Here is a 12,960-nt window from a genome sequence, read left to right on the forward strand (position 1 = left end):
AGCATCCACAGGACGGGAAAAGGTCAGTTTTCATTCCAATCCAAAAGAAAGTCAATGCCAAAGAACACTCAAACTACCACACAATTGCCCTCATCTCACACGCTGGTAAAGTAATGATAAAAATTCTCCAAGCCAGGCTTCAGCAATATGAGAACCATGAACTTTCAGATGTCCAAGCTGGTTTAAAAAAAGTCAGAGGAACCAGAGATCAAATGGCCAATATTCACTGGGTCATCAAAAAAAGCAAGAGAGTTACAGAAAAACATCTATTTCTTTCTGCTGTATTGACTATGCCAAAGGCTTTGACTGTGTGGGTCACATTAAACTGTGAAACATTCTGAAAGAGATGGGAATACCAGACCACCTTACCTGCCTCTTGAGAAATCTGTATTCAGGTCAGGAAGCAACAGTTAGAACTGGACATGGAACAACAGACTGGTTCCAAATAGGAAAAGGAGTACATCAAGGCTGTATATTGTCACCCTGCTTATTTAACTTCTATGCAGAGTACATCATGAGAAATGCTGGACTAGATGAAGCACAAGCTGGAATCAAGATTGCTGGGAGAAATATCAATAACCTCAGATATGCAGGTGACACCACCCTTATGGCAGAAAGCAAAGAAGAACTAAAGAGCCTCTTGATGAAAGTGAAAGAAGAGAGTGAAAAAGTTGGCTTAAAACTCAACACTGAGAAAACTAGGATCATGGCATCCGGTCCCATCACTTCATGGCAAATAGATGGGGAAACACTCGAAACAGTGGCTGACTTTATTTGGGGCTCCAAAATCACTGCAGATGGTGATTGCAGCCATGAAATTAAAAGATACTTACTCCTTGGAAGGAAACTTATGACCAACTTAGACAGCATATTAAAAAGCAGAGACACTGCTTTGTCAACAAAGGTCTATCTTGTCAAGGCTATGGTTTTCCAGTACTCATGTATGGTTGTGAGTGTTGGACTATAAAGAAACATGTATAATATCATATAAGAAATGAATCCCCAGTCTAGGTTTGATGCAGGATACAGGTTGCTTCTGGCTGGTACACTGGGATGACCCAGAGAGACGGTATGGGGAGGGAGGTGGGGGGGAGGGTGGTGGTTCATGATTGGGAACACATGTACAACCATGGTGGATTTATATTGATATATGGCAAAACCAATACAGTATTGTAAAGTAAAATTTTAAAAAATTTAAAAAGCAGAAGAAACATGATGAAATTATTTTATAATCTAGGGCAAAATCCCTTCCAAGCAAGTCACAAAACTCAGAGAGCATAAAAGAAAAGATTGATAAACTACAAGCATGTTTTTTATTGTGGAAAATATTTAAACATTTTAAAGGTGAAAGCAAAGTGTGGGAAATGTTTGTAGTCCATACAATAAACAAAGGCCTAATTTCGTTAATGTGTGAAGAGTTCATATGGTTCAATTTTTAAAGAACAATAAACCAGGTTTTAAAAATGAAAAAAAATAACGAAAGAAAGAAAGCTGAGTGCCAATGAATTAATACTTTTGAACTGTGGTGTTGGAGAAGACTCTTGAGAGTCCCTTGGACTGCAAGGAGATCCAACCAGTCCGTCCTAAAGGAGATCAGTCCTGGGTGTTCGTTGGAAGGACTGATGTTGAAGCTGAAACTCCAATACTTTGGCCACCTGATGCGAACAGCTGACTCATTTGAAAAGACCCTGATACCGGGAAAGATTGAGGGCAGGAGGAGAAGGGGATGACAGAGGATGAGATGGTTGGATAGCGTCACTCACTCAATGGACATGAGTTTGAGTAAACTCCGGGAGTTGGTGATGGACAGGGAGGCCTGGCATGCTGCCATTCATGGGTTGCAGAGTCGGACATGACTGAGCGACTGAACTGAATGGAAAATTCTTGAACAGTATTGGCTCCACTATAACAGTTCTCTTTGTTATCTAAAGTCCAGCCTGTTTGGACAGAAAGACTTATAGTTTTCATGAAATCACTTGAGATTTAATGAGGATTCCTATTTCTTTATAATCAGGAAATTTTGAAGATAGCTAGCTGTACTATTCTGGAAGCACAACACTAAGACCGTTCCTTTTATTTTTATTTTTTGCATTTGAAATCCCTAAGACACTAGGTGTGACAAGAGCCTGTATTAATTTCATTGGATCTTTCAAGGTCTAATTTCTCATAGCTAATTTTTAAGGTAAATAACCTGGAAGACACATGCCTGCATGAGTTGGAAAACAATAATTCTACTTGCATTTTTGCTCATTTAACATACAAAAAATATTCAGAAACTGACCCAAAACAAATTAAAGAGGGAACAACTTTCTTTTCTCCTTGTTCTAGTCTCATGGAACATTCTCATTTACTCTTTAAAATATGTCTCTAAATTTGACCTTGTCCAGGAAGTTGTGAGAACATAATTACAGTCTGTTCTCTGTGAATTGGGTGGGTCTGCTGGCCAACTTCTCTTCTTGCATTCCCAGACTCAAATTAGTCCCCCAATTAATTAATAACTACTTTAATTACTTTCTTGAAAAGCATGATAAAAAACATCATATCCCAGCCTTTACATTTCTAGCATTTAATGTCATGCAATCACCTGGAGATGAAAATAATATCTGCCTGGCTTAGTTTCACAGTTACAGGAATATCTGGGCCTAGATATTTGGGAATATTTGAAAACCTAAGTAAACTTTTTTTTTTTTTTCAATTTTGTTCTTTTCTTTCTAGGCTTTAGCATTAGAGAAGTCTATTAAAAGATGATTTGATAACAAATGATTTTATAGGAAGCAGTCAGAGCCTTGATTAGTTCATAGGGCAAATTCATAGCACTGAGACATCAACTTTACCAATTTTATTTTCTAGAAACCAAAGGTAATTTTTATAGTCATGGATCTATGAGGATTAAAAAATAAGAGTTAACTCTTACTGAGGTATTACTCTAAGTGTTTCTTTGTATATTAACTCATTTAATCTTCAGGATACTCCTATAAGAAAAACACATTTTGAAGGTGAATAAGAGTCATTCCCAAATACAGACGAGGATTCTGACCGAGGGAGAGTCACAAAGCTAACAAATGGGAGAATCAGGGTTTGAAGTGAGGCTATTCAGCTTGCCTGGTCCTTATCTGCAACACTTTCTTCGTCTCTATATTACATTTAGAAGGAAAAGTAAAAAAGTGAAAGTGTTAGGCACTCAGTCATGTCTGACTCTTTGCAACCCCACGAACTGTAGTCTGCCAGGCTCCTCTGAATTCTCCAGGCAAAAATACTGGAGTGAGTAGCCATTCCTTTCTCTTGAGAATCTTCCTGACAAGGGACTGAATCAGTGATTCTTTACCATCTGAGTCACCAGGGAAGCCCTGCATTAGGAAGAAACTATGTGGAAAATTTCAGTGGCCTTAAGATCAGTCATAACAGAACCAACATATCCAGAACTGCATTATGTAGTATTCAAGGTTTCAGGTCTATGAACTTTGTTTGTACTAAACTCAACACTTTACAGCATGTGGGAATATCTAACCATAACCTCTTTTGGCAAAGGACAGTCCTATTCATAATTTCCCATGTGCAATATATGATAACCATTTGGGCAGAAGTATATGTGTTTGTGTGTGTGTATACATGTGTTGTACATAATAGGGAATACTATTTTGTTTCTATATTTTACAATGTAATTTTCCTTTTAATTTTCCATGTTCTGAGGGGTTCCTAGAAAGAAAAAAAATGAGTCAAATTATATCTGAGAATTTCTTTTTCCTAAATTAATGTTCTACTCTCAGTGACTTCATGAAGATATTCCAGAAAGGCTGGGGCGTAGTGGGGGAGGGGAAATCTGTAAAAGTTAGAAGTATTTCATGTTTTTGGTGTTCAACAACGTGGACTGTTTAAGTGACTGAAGTATTTCTAAGAAAAAGTAAAAAATCTGATGTCAAAGCAGTAATTGCTTTCCTTATATTTACAACTGATCATAGAACTTAAATGAATTTTGATCTTATAAATATATAGCATTAGCTATATGACAAAATTTACTTTAGAAAACTTCCAAGATGATATTAAAAATTGCTTAAAAATTAATACTTTCAGACTATGAAGATATTTCTTAAATATAATGACATAAATAGCAAGACAACATTTTTCATGTTGGTTGTTTCTTATAACTTGTTGTAATGGAGACTTTCTTGTGGAATTTTAAAAAATTAGCACATGAACAAAAACACTAGATAATTTCTAGCATGAGTGAAATGGCTAGCACATTTAACTTAAATTGTTATTTCATGGTGTGATTTTTGGGTAAGGTTTGGATGGGTAAGGTTTGGACTTATTAAAATATAAATTCAAAAATTTTGATTTGGAAATATAATAACTATGTCCTCGAATAGGTCATCCTTATGATCTCTTCTGAAGTGAACAGTGTTTTTTTCCCCCCAGATATTTTTAGCTTTACAATATGGTTAACGAATTAATAAATATAGGAATTACAGCTTCTATGGATATCATAAAAGATTTAATGCTCAGTTCCGTTCAGTCACTCAGTTGTGTCTGACTCTTTGCAACCCCATGGACTGTAGCACGCGAGGCCTCCCTGTCCATCACCAACTCCCAGAGTTTACCCAAACTCATATCCATTGAGTCTGTGATGTCATCCAATCATCTCATCCTCTGTTGTCCCCTTCTCCTCCTGCCTTCAATCTTTCCTAGCATCTGGGTCTTTTAAAATGAGTCAGCTCTTCACATCAGGTGGCCAAAGTATTGGAGTTTCAGCTTCAACATCAGTCCTTCCAATGAACACTCCAGAATGATCTCCTTTAGGACGGACTGGTTGGATCTCCTTGCAGTCCAAGGGACTCTCAAGAGTCTTCTCCAACACCACAGTTGAAAAGCATCAATTCATCTGTGCTCAGCTTTCTTTATAGTCCAACTCTCATATCCATACACGACTACTGGAAAAACCATAGCCTTGACTAGATGGACCTTTGTTGGCAAAGTAATGTCTTGCTTTTTGATATACTGTCCAGGTTGGTCATAAATTTTCTTCCAAGGAGTAAGCATCTTTTAATTTCATGATAGCAGTCACTGTCTGCTAGGTGTAGATATAAAACAGGAGGAATTTTTAAGACTTGCCAGTGTTTTGTGAGAACATCAGAAAGTCCCTGAGACTGGACCCATATGTTTTTCATCTTGAGTCTAGCACATTCTTTGACACATAGTAGGCAGTTAAAATACTTGTTGAATGGAAAAATGACCAAATGTCTGAATGTACTAAACTGCTCTTGCTTAGCATTTAGAGGTTATTTTTAAAACTGTTAAAGTGAGGAATATACTCATTACAAACAGCCAACAATAATTTCCTTTCACAAATCTCCAAGGATTTTTGATAGGTATGTTAGTTCACCAGCTTGCCAAAAACTTTAGTCACTGTTCTCTTTTTAATACAAGTACCGTGGATTTCTTTGGTTAAATCTCAAAGAAATTAAGTTTGTTTTTAAAGTTGTTCCCTTTGTGAAAATGTTAATTTACATGTTGAAATTTCCATTTTTTAAATATCATTAACAGTTTGTATGCATGATGCCTGATGTGTGGGTGTGTGCTCAGTCTGATAGTTATGAGGAATTTTTTCTTAAAACAGTTCTGCTTATTAAGTATCATTTAACCATTATTTTATTTTACATAAATTTCACAACTCTAAGATGTAGGTATTATAATTGCATCCCTATTAGCCTAAGCTCAGAGAAGTTAAATAATCTGCCCTAGTTTATATCACTATTAACAGGGCCAGACTTATCAGATTCAAAATTATTGCCAGTATACTATGTTATGGTCTTTGAAAAGGCTATTTTTACTGGCATGGTAGTATGTGTATGTACTACATTCATTGCTTTAATATTTTTAAAAAAATGATTTGTTACTAAATTGTGTGTAATCAATTTAGCGTCCTTGCTTTAGCAAATTCATCCCATGAAGTCTCAAGTGACTCAGTGGTTAAAAATCCACCTACAATTCAGTAGACATGGGCTCAGTCCCTGGGTTGGGAAGTTCTCCTATAAAAGGAAATGGCTACCCACTCTGGTATTCTTGCCTGGAGAATTCTATAGACAGAGGAGCCTTGAAGGCTACAGTCTTTAGCATCGCTGAATTGACTTTACTCACAATTTAGTGACTAAATGACAACAATTAGAATCAAAAGTACAAGGCTGGAAATGATAAATTTTTCAAAGTATTTTATGCAAGTAATATAATTTGTTTTTTAATATTTGAAAATCCATAGAAATTTCTTTTCCTTTTCCATATATTAAGGGTATATGGTCAGAGATATAAAAGCTTAAAGAATTAAAAAGTCTTCATTTATAAGCACCAGATTTTTCATATGTTAATGCTTTGATTTGTTTTGTTTTCCGGCTTCCCCAAAGTGCTTACACAGTCATGCCTGGATACAGGTCTAGTTGTTTATGATATTCCAATGTTTTTCAGGCAAAGGAAAGTCTCTCTCTTTTTTTCCTTTCATACTATTCTTTCACTAATGTAAGTCAACATACAACTAAAAATTCTACAAGAGATACGGAATTAAGGAACAAATCAAAACCATCATGGTCTAGAAATGAGTAGAAAATTCATGTATTTAAATTACCAAAACCAGTGCTCTTATTACTTCTTCAATTGGGACAATTCAGATATGACTGTGATGGAAGAGACTCTTTAAGAGCCATAATTTTATTCCTATTATGCCATTTGGATGCTCTTAGCTGCTTGTATATCAGAGAGCCATATTTTGACAAATCATGACCATAGAACAGACTGCTTCTTGTCAAAAGCAGAAGCACTATAACATATTCTCCATAAAAAGGGAGACAAAGAACTGCCATGTTTGCATTTTCATTATTTTTTATAGTTGTTTCTATTTTCAAAGCTGAACATTCATCAGGGTGATTATTATAGCAACAGAAATAACTGTATAAATCAAGCTTTTTTTTAACTGTAGAATTGTAACAACTAATTTAGAGGCTTAATCTAAAACTCTAATTCTATTATAATACTCTTTGTATCTGTATTTTTGCTTTAGATTGTCTAGATGTACTAATGAATTGACTTCTTTAATCAATATGTCACATTTACAAGTCAATAAAGTTCATAAATTTATATAGAAGGATTTCCCTGATTGTGTATACAGATAATCAATCCCTATCTCAGTTCATCTACATATCTGTGAAGTAAATTAAGAATAAATTAGTGATTAAGCCCACCTCAGCCCTTTGTGAGAAAAGTCAAATCAATGAGACAATGAGATCATAGTGGTTAATAAGACCATGTATGCCTATTTGAATATTATAGGTGCTAACAGAGAAAACATTTTCCTTATTTTAATTACTGATGTTTGTTGGCATAAGTTGAACACTATTGATTTAGGAATCAGTGGCCTGAATGCTGGTTGGTTTCACTGGCAATACTGTGTGACCTGTTGCCATTTATATCCCAATTTCCACATGGAGACTAACACAACTTTCTTTGACTCATAACTTTAGGAGTGACTATCAAAAGATACCAAGATATAACACAAAAATAAAATCATTATAAAAACTATAAATAGCCTTAATGATAATTTTTCTCTTAACATAAAAATCAAAAATTATCTGGAATTTGCTTCATTCAGGTGGAATCCTAAAGCCTAGTAGCCTTTTTCTTTTCAAACCTTCATAATTTTCCATGTCTATCATGGCATCTGGTTCTATCATTTCATAAAAAATAGATGGGGAAACAGTGGAAATGGTGTCAGACTTTATTTTGGGGGGCTCCAAAATCACTGCAGATAGTGGTGATTGCAGCCATGAAATTAAAAGACGCTTACTCCTTGGAAGAAAAGTTATGACCAACCTAGACAGCATATTAAAAAGTAGAGACGTTACTTTGCCAACAAAGGTCCGTCTAGTCAAGGCTATGGTTTTTCCAGGGATCATGTATGGATGTGAGAGTTGGACTGTGAAGAAAGCTGAGCACCGAAGAATTGATGCTTTTGAACTGTGGTGTTGGAGAAGACTCTTGAGAGTCCCTTGGACAGCAAAGAGATCCAACCAGTCCATTCTGAAGGAGATCAGTCCTGGGTGTTCTTTGGAAGTAATGATGCTGAAGCTGAACCTCCAATACTTTGGCCACCTCATGCGAAGAGTTGACTCATTGGCAAAGACTCTGATGCTGGGAGGGATTGGGGGCATGAGGAGAAGAGGACAACAGAGGATGAGATGGCTGGATGGCATCACCGACTTGATGGACATGAGTCTGGTAAACTCCGGGAGTTGATGATGGACAGGGAGGCCTGGCATGCTGCGATTCATGGGGTCACAAAGAGTCAGACATGACTGAGCGACTGAACTTAACTGAACTGATCCCAAGAATAGCAAACAGAAATTTTCCTTCATACATTTACAGATCATAGAGATGAACAAGGTAAGTCAGCACCTGGTATTAAATCAGATGACTGTGCTGAAGCTATCATTTCAGATTGCCTTCATCTCACGTACTCAAACCAGCATCAGTAGTCTTCTGTACATGTGTGTTATGTACATGAGCTTGTGTGTGCCTGTGTTAATTAATTTTTTCTTTATAATAAATATATGTTATCCTTTCAAACATAAAAAATTTCAACCTCTGAATTATTCGCTGAATGTTGGAACAATTCTAAGCCGATACTCTGTGTCTTAGAGGAAACCTCTCATGCAGAGAAAATAGATTTATATTTTCCACAAGACAGAGGAGTTGGAAAACATTATATAGAAGAAACAACTAGTTTGTACAAAGAGCCAATATTTAAAAGACAACCATTTTATGTTATCATGTAGAAATTATGAATACTTCTTGTAGATGGTATCAGATGACAATAAGATGAAGTATATCTGATAGCTACAATATTAAGCTCAATTAGACAAAAAGGTACAGCAGTGTCTAATGGACAGCACATATCTATTGTTACATTACAATATACTTTGTAGATTTTGAGAATTAACCCAGAAAGTGTAGGGGAATTTCACATACTTTGTCTTTGTCTCTATATGAAATCTCAGTTTCAGAAACACCATACAGCTATTTTGATGTTAGAGTAAAAACACTCCACCAAAAATGCAAATATCATTAGATGAATGTTATTGTTTCTAAAAAGAAAGAAATTGCATGTTCAAGAAATAACTTCGCTTCTCAAGTAGCTAACTACTATTTCTTTTGTTTCAGAAGTAGATTCACTTCTGAAAGATAAAAATAAAATTCAGCAATACAAATGGCAGAAAGCTAATTTATGATCACCACATAGACAGGTACTCTTTTTATTAAGAAACAAAAGAATGGCAGTATTTAAGTTGTGCTGGGCATCAGCCAATACAATTGTATTATAATCAGTTATCTAATTAAGTTGGAATGGTACATATTTGTTTGTGTTAGACAGCTCAGAGGTCAAGATACCCAAAACTAGCATAATTAGAGACTGGAAAATGAAAGCAACTTAGTCTAAAACTTTTTAGAGCAAAATATATACGTATATTTTTTGTAAACTAATGTAAATTTGTTTTTAGTATCAATCTGTTGTTCAGTTTCAAATATACCTAGTTACTTTCCTATTGGAGAGTTATAGTTAAAAGTAAATTAATGACCCTTTCTTTAATCAGCACTTCTAACTCAAGAAGTTTTTCATTTACAGTGTCTCATTTTAAAATAAACTACAATGCAATGAACAAATATGATAACTGAATACTGAACAAATATTCTAAAATCTTTGATATACTGAATTAGCAAAAATATTCATTGTGGTTTTTATGTAACATCTTATGGAAAAACTGAATGAACATTTTTTGGCCAATCCAGTATATAGTTTGTTCTCTGATATTAGGAATAATGAAATAAATCTTAAGAAATATATATAAGAAATATACAAAAAGGTGTGTTGTAGTATTTTCATCTATTAAAAAAAATTGGCAAATAGTGTTTATCGTGAAGTCAATGGGGACATTTGGAATGATCGCCATCATACCATTATTTTTTTCAGTGTTCTTTCAAGTTTCCCTAACTTATACATGCCATTTGGGAAAGAGGAACATAGGCAAACTTAGTACTATACCTGGAAATTATTGGATCATCATGTTTGGTTGTAATATACAATATTTGAGGAGTAAAGCAAGTAAAACATCATGGTTTAAATCTGTTGTTATCAAACATCAACGCACATCAGAATCACTCAGTAGTGATTCTTGAGTGGGCCCAAGAATTTTTATTTCTAATAAGTGACCAGGTGATGTTAATACGTCTGAATCACGTAAGCATACTTTTAGAACTACCAGTTTAAAAGCATATGAGTTTTTAATTTTATTTCTGAGTTATATAGTAATTCAGAGAATGTAAAAAATTTTATTGATCATAATTAGTAGAACAAGATATTCAATTTCGGCCTAATGTTAAAATCCTATGAGTGAAAAAGTAATTGAATATAAGCTTAAAGTGTCTATTGAGAACAGATCTATTATAGTGGTGTCTGCAATTCATATGACTGTAGAATACAGTGCTTGCTTAGAGCTCTAAAGATGAAAGCACTGTTGGTATTGGTGTAAGACCGACACTCCTAAGAGCAATAATTAAAGAAACAATCAGTGTCATGACTGTAGTAACATATCAACAGTACACCCCAAATGGAGACGAGCAGCAAAGCAGCACCAGTGTGACAAAAGTTAAGGGAGGTGCTCTGTGAGACAAAAGAAAGGTTTTTGAAGTCTCTATTTGAAGAGTGACTACAAAGAGTCATGAATTGATACATAGCTCAAGGGTGTCCAGCTGAAGTGGACAAGGGGATGTAAAAGCCCACTTAGAATTCTTGAACCCTGATAACCTGTCAGTGATGCAGGGGTGCAGTTTTACTTGCACAAAATCATTTGTCCAAGCGGTACATCTTTTTCTAATTCATCTCCCCAATTCAGGGATCGACTTCTTATTTTACTTTTTAATGAAACAGTCAATTTTATTCAAGTTCTCCAAAGTGTATAGTCAATATGCTAATTGTTCTAAAATGTTTTACCTTTATATGATAGTTTTAATATTTCACCTTCTTTTACAGTTTTTTTTTTTTTTTTTCTATATAGCTCTTCAATAGAAGGCAGGATCCCGAGTTACAGTTAGGAGCCTCTACTTACTATTCTGATTAAATTTCTTCTCAGTATTCATGGTCACCATTTGGCTTCTTAAGTAAACGCCTTTTGGTCTTTTCAAACACTGGCGTGGTTTCATCACTTGTGAGATGGTATTGTTACTCATAACCTCATGATCTAATTTAGAATCAATCTTGATACTCAGTCTTGCATTTGTAATCAAATCTATAATCTACTTTTCAGCTTATTCTGGAGGCATGCTTAGTTTAACTGCCAACATGTTAATGCTAATACACTGATGGATGTGACCCAAGTCTGAAATATGGAGACAGGCATTTTCAATGAAATCCTCAAGATAAGCCACCAAGAAGAAATCATTTACTTCCATTGATCCACATTCCTTCAGCTTTATGTGAGCCCCATGGAAGTTAACATATAAGCATTTAACAAATTCTGAAATTGGGTCTTTATATAAATATGTGCAAGGTTCCTATTGAATAAATTTGACCAGATCTTTTAGCACTTTCCCGTGTTTTCGAACATCTTTGTTTGTTATGACTGCTGTGGTTAAATAGTAGAGAATATGTGGGCACATCATTGGAACTGCACTAAGATACTGTGGCTGGTAAAGGAATCGATCCATAATGTTACTGTGCTTTGGGGAGATAGAAGAAAACAGAGACTGATGAGTGAACCATATTCACGGCTGAAGAGACTGAAGTGGAGAATCCACAGAATTATTATTTTTTAGCCATGCAATCTTCCATGACTGCATTCCAATTCTGTATTAAAATTTCTGAGGTCAGTTGTCCCCAGAGTGAACTCAAAGCATTTCTATCCATTGCTGGAACCAACCCTCTAAAGAAGTGAAGATATTCTATTGCCCCAGAGTAATTTCCACATTCATATTGGAATTTTGCATACCTAGCATGTATGGCACCCCACTCCAGTACTCTTGCCTGGAAAATCCCATGGATGGAGGAGCCTGGTGGGCTGTAGTCCATGGGGTTGCTAAGAGTCAGACACGACTGCATGACTTCACTTTCACTTTTCACTTTCACATATTGGAGAAGGAAATGGCAACCCACTCCAGTGTTCTTGCCTGGAGAATCCCAGGAATGGGGGAGCCTTGTGGGCTGCCATCTATGGGGTCGACCAGAGTCAGAAACGACTGAAGTGACTTAGCAGCAGCATGTATCTAAATATTCCTACCTAAAACCAGGCTTATCTGACATGTAGTAAAACTATATCCAATCATCCCTGGTTTATTGCATTTGCCTTGTAGTGTCTGGATCTTCAAATATCTTCACAACTGGTTCAAAATTGGTTGATGCCTGGAGTTGTTTCAGTTGTGAAACAATGCTGGGTTTTTTTGTTTTTTGTTTTTTGTTTTTTTTCTCTCAAAGCATGAGGATATCATCAGAATAAAGGGAATACATCAATAGCAAAGTCTACCATGTTGGTATCACTAAGAACATCCAATTTCCATTATAATTTTTTTTCGTTATGTATTTTTCTTAACAGAGAGAAACTCAAGCAATGAAAGAACTAGAAGCCTATCCAAAAAGTGTGTGATGTAAATAATCAAGTCATACTCCACCATCTTGCTAAGGAAAAGGAAATTGTAGGAGTCTTTTTTTTTTTTTTTCAATTTAAACCCAGTAAGGGTTTTAGGCCAGCATGTTAGTTCCTGAAATATGGAATGAAAGCAATCACAATTCATGGTGGTACTCTAGAATTAATAGTTCACTATATGACCTTAAGTAAGTAGTCCAACTCTTCTAGACAATAGTTCCCTAAAACATGAATTGAACTAATTGAAATAAGTAATCTCAATTGTTCTTTCATCTCTTAGCTCTAA

The 12,960-nt window shown here is 35.3% G+C and overlaps 1 pseudogene; it reads right to left on the reverse strand.

Moving 5' to 3' along the window:
* Positions 1 to 11,136: 11,136 nt before the first annotated feature.
* On the reverse strand, positions 11,137 to 12,702 carry LOC138086788 (eukaryotic translation initiation factor 3 subunit E-like; annotated as a pseudogene).
* Positions 12,703 to 12,960: the final 258 nt, after the last annotated feature.

This window comes from Capricornis sumatraensis, chromosome 1 (assembly GCF_032405125.1).
Source record: "Capricornis sumatraensis isolate serow.1 chromosome 1, serow.2, whole genome shotgun sequence".
NCBI lineage: Eukaryota > Metazoa > Chordata > Mammalia > Artiodactyla > Bovidae > Capricornis > Capricornis sumatraensis.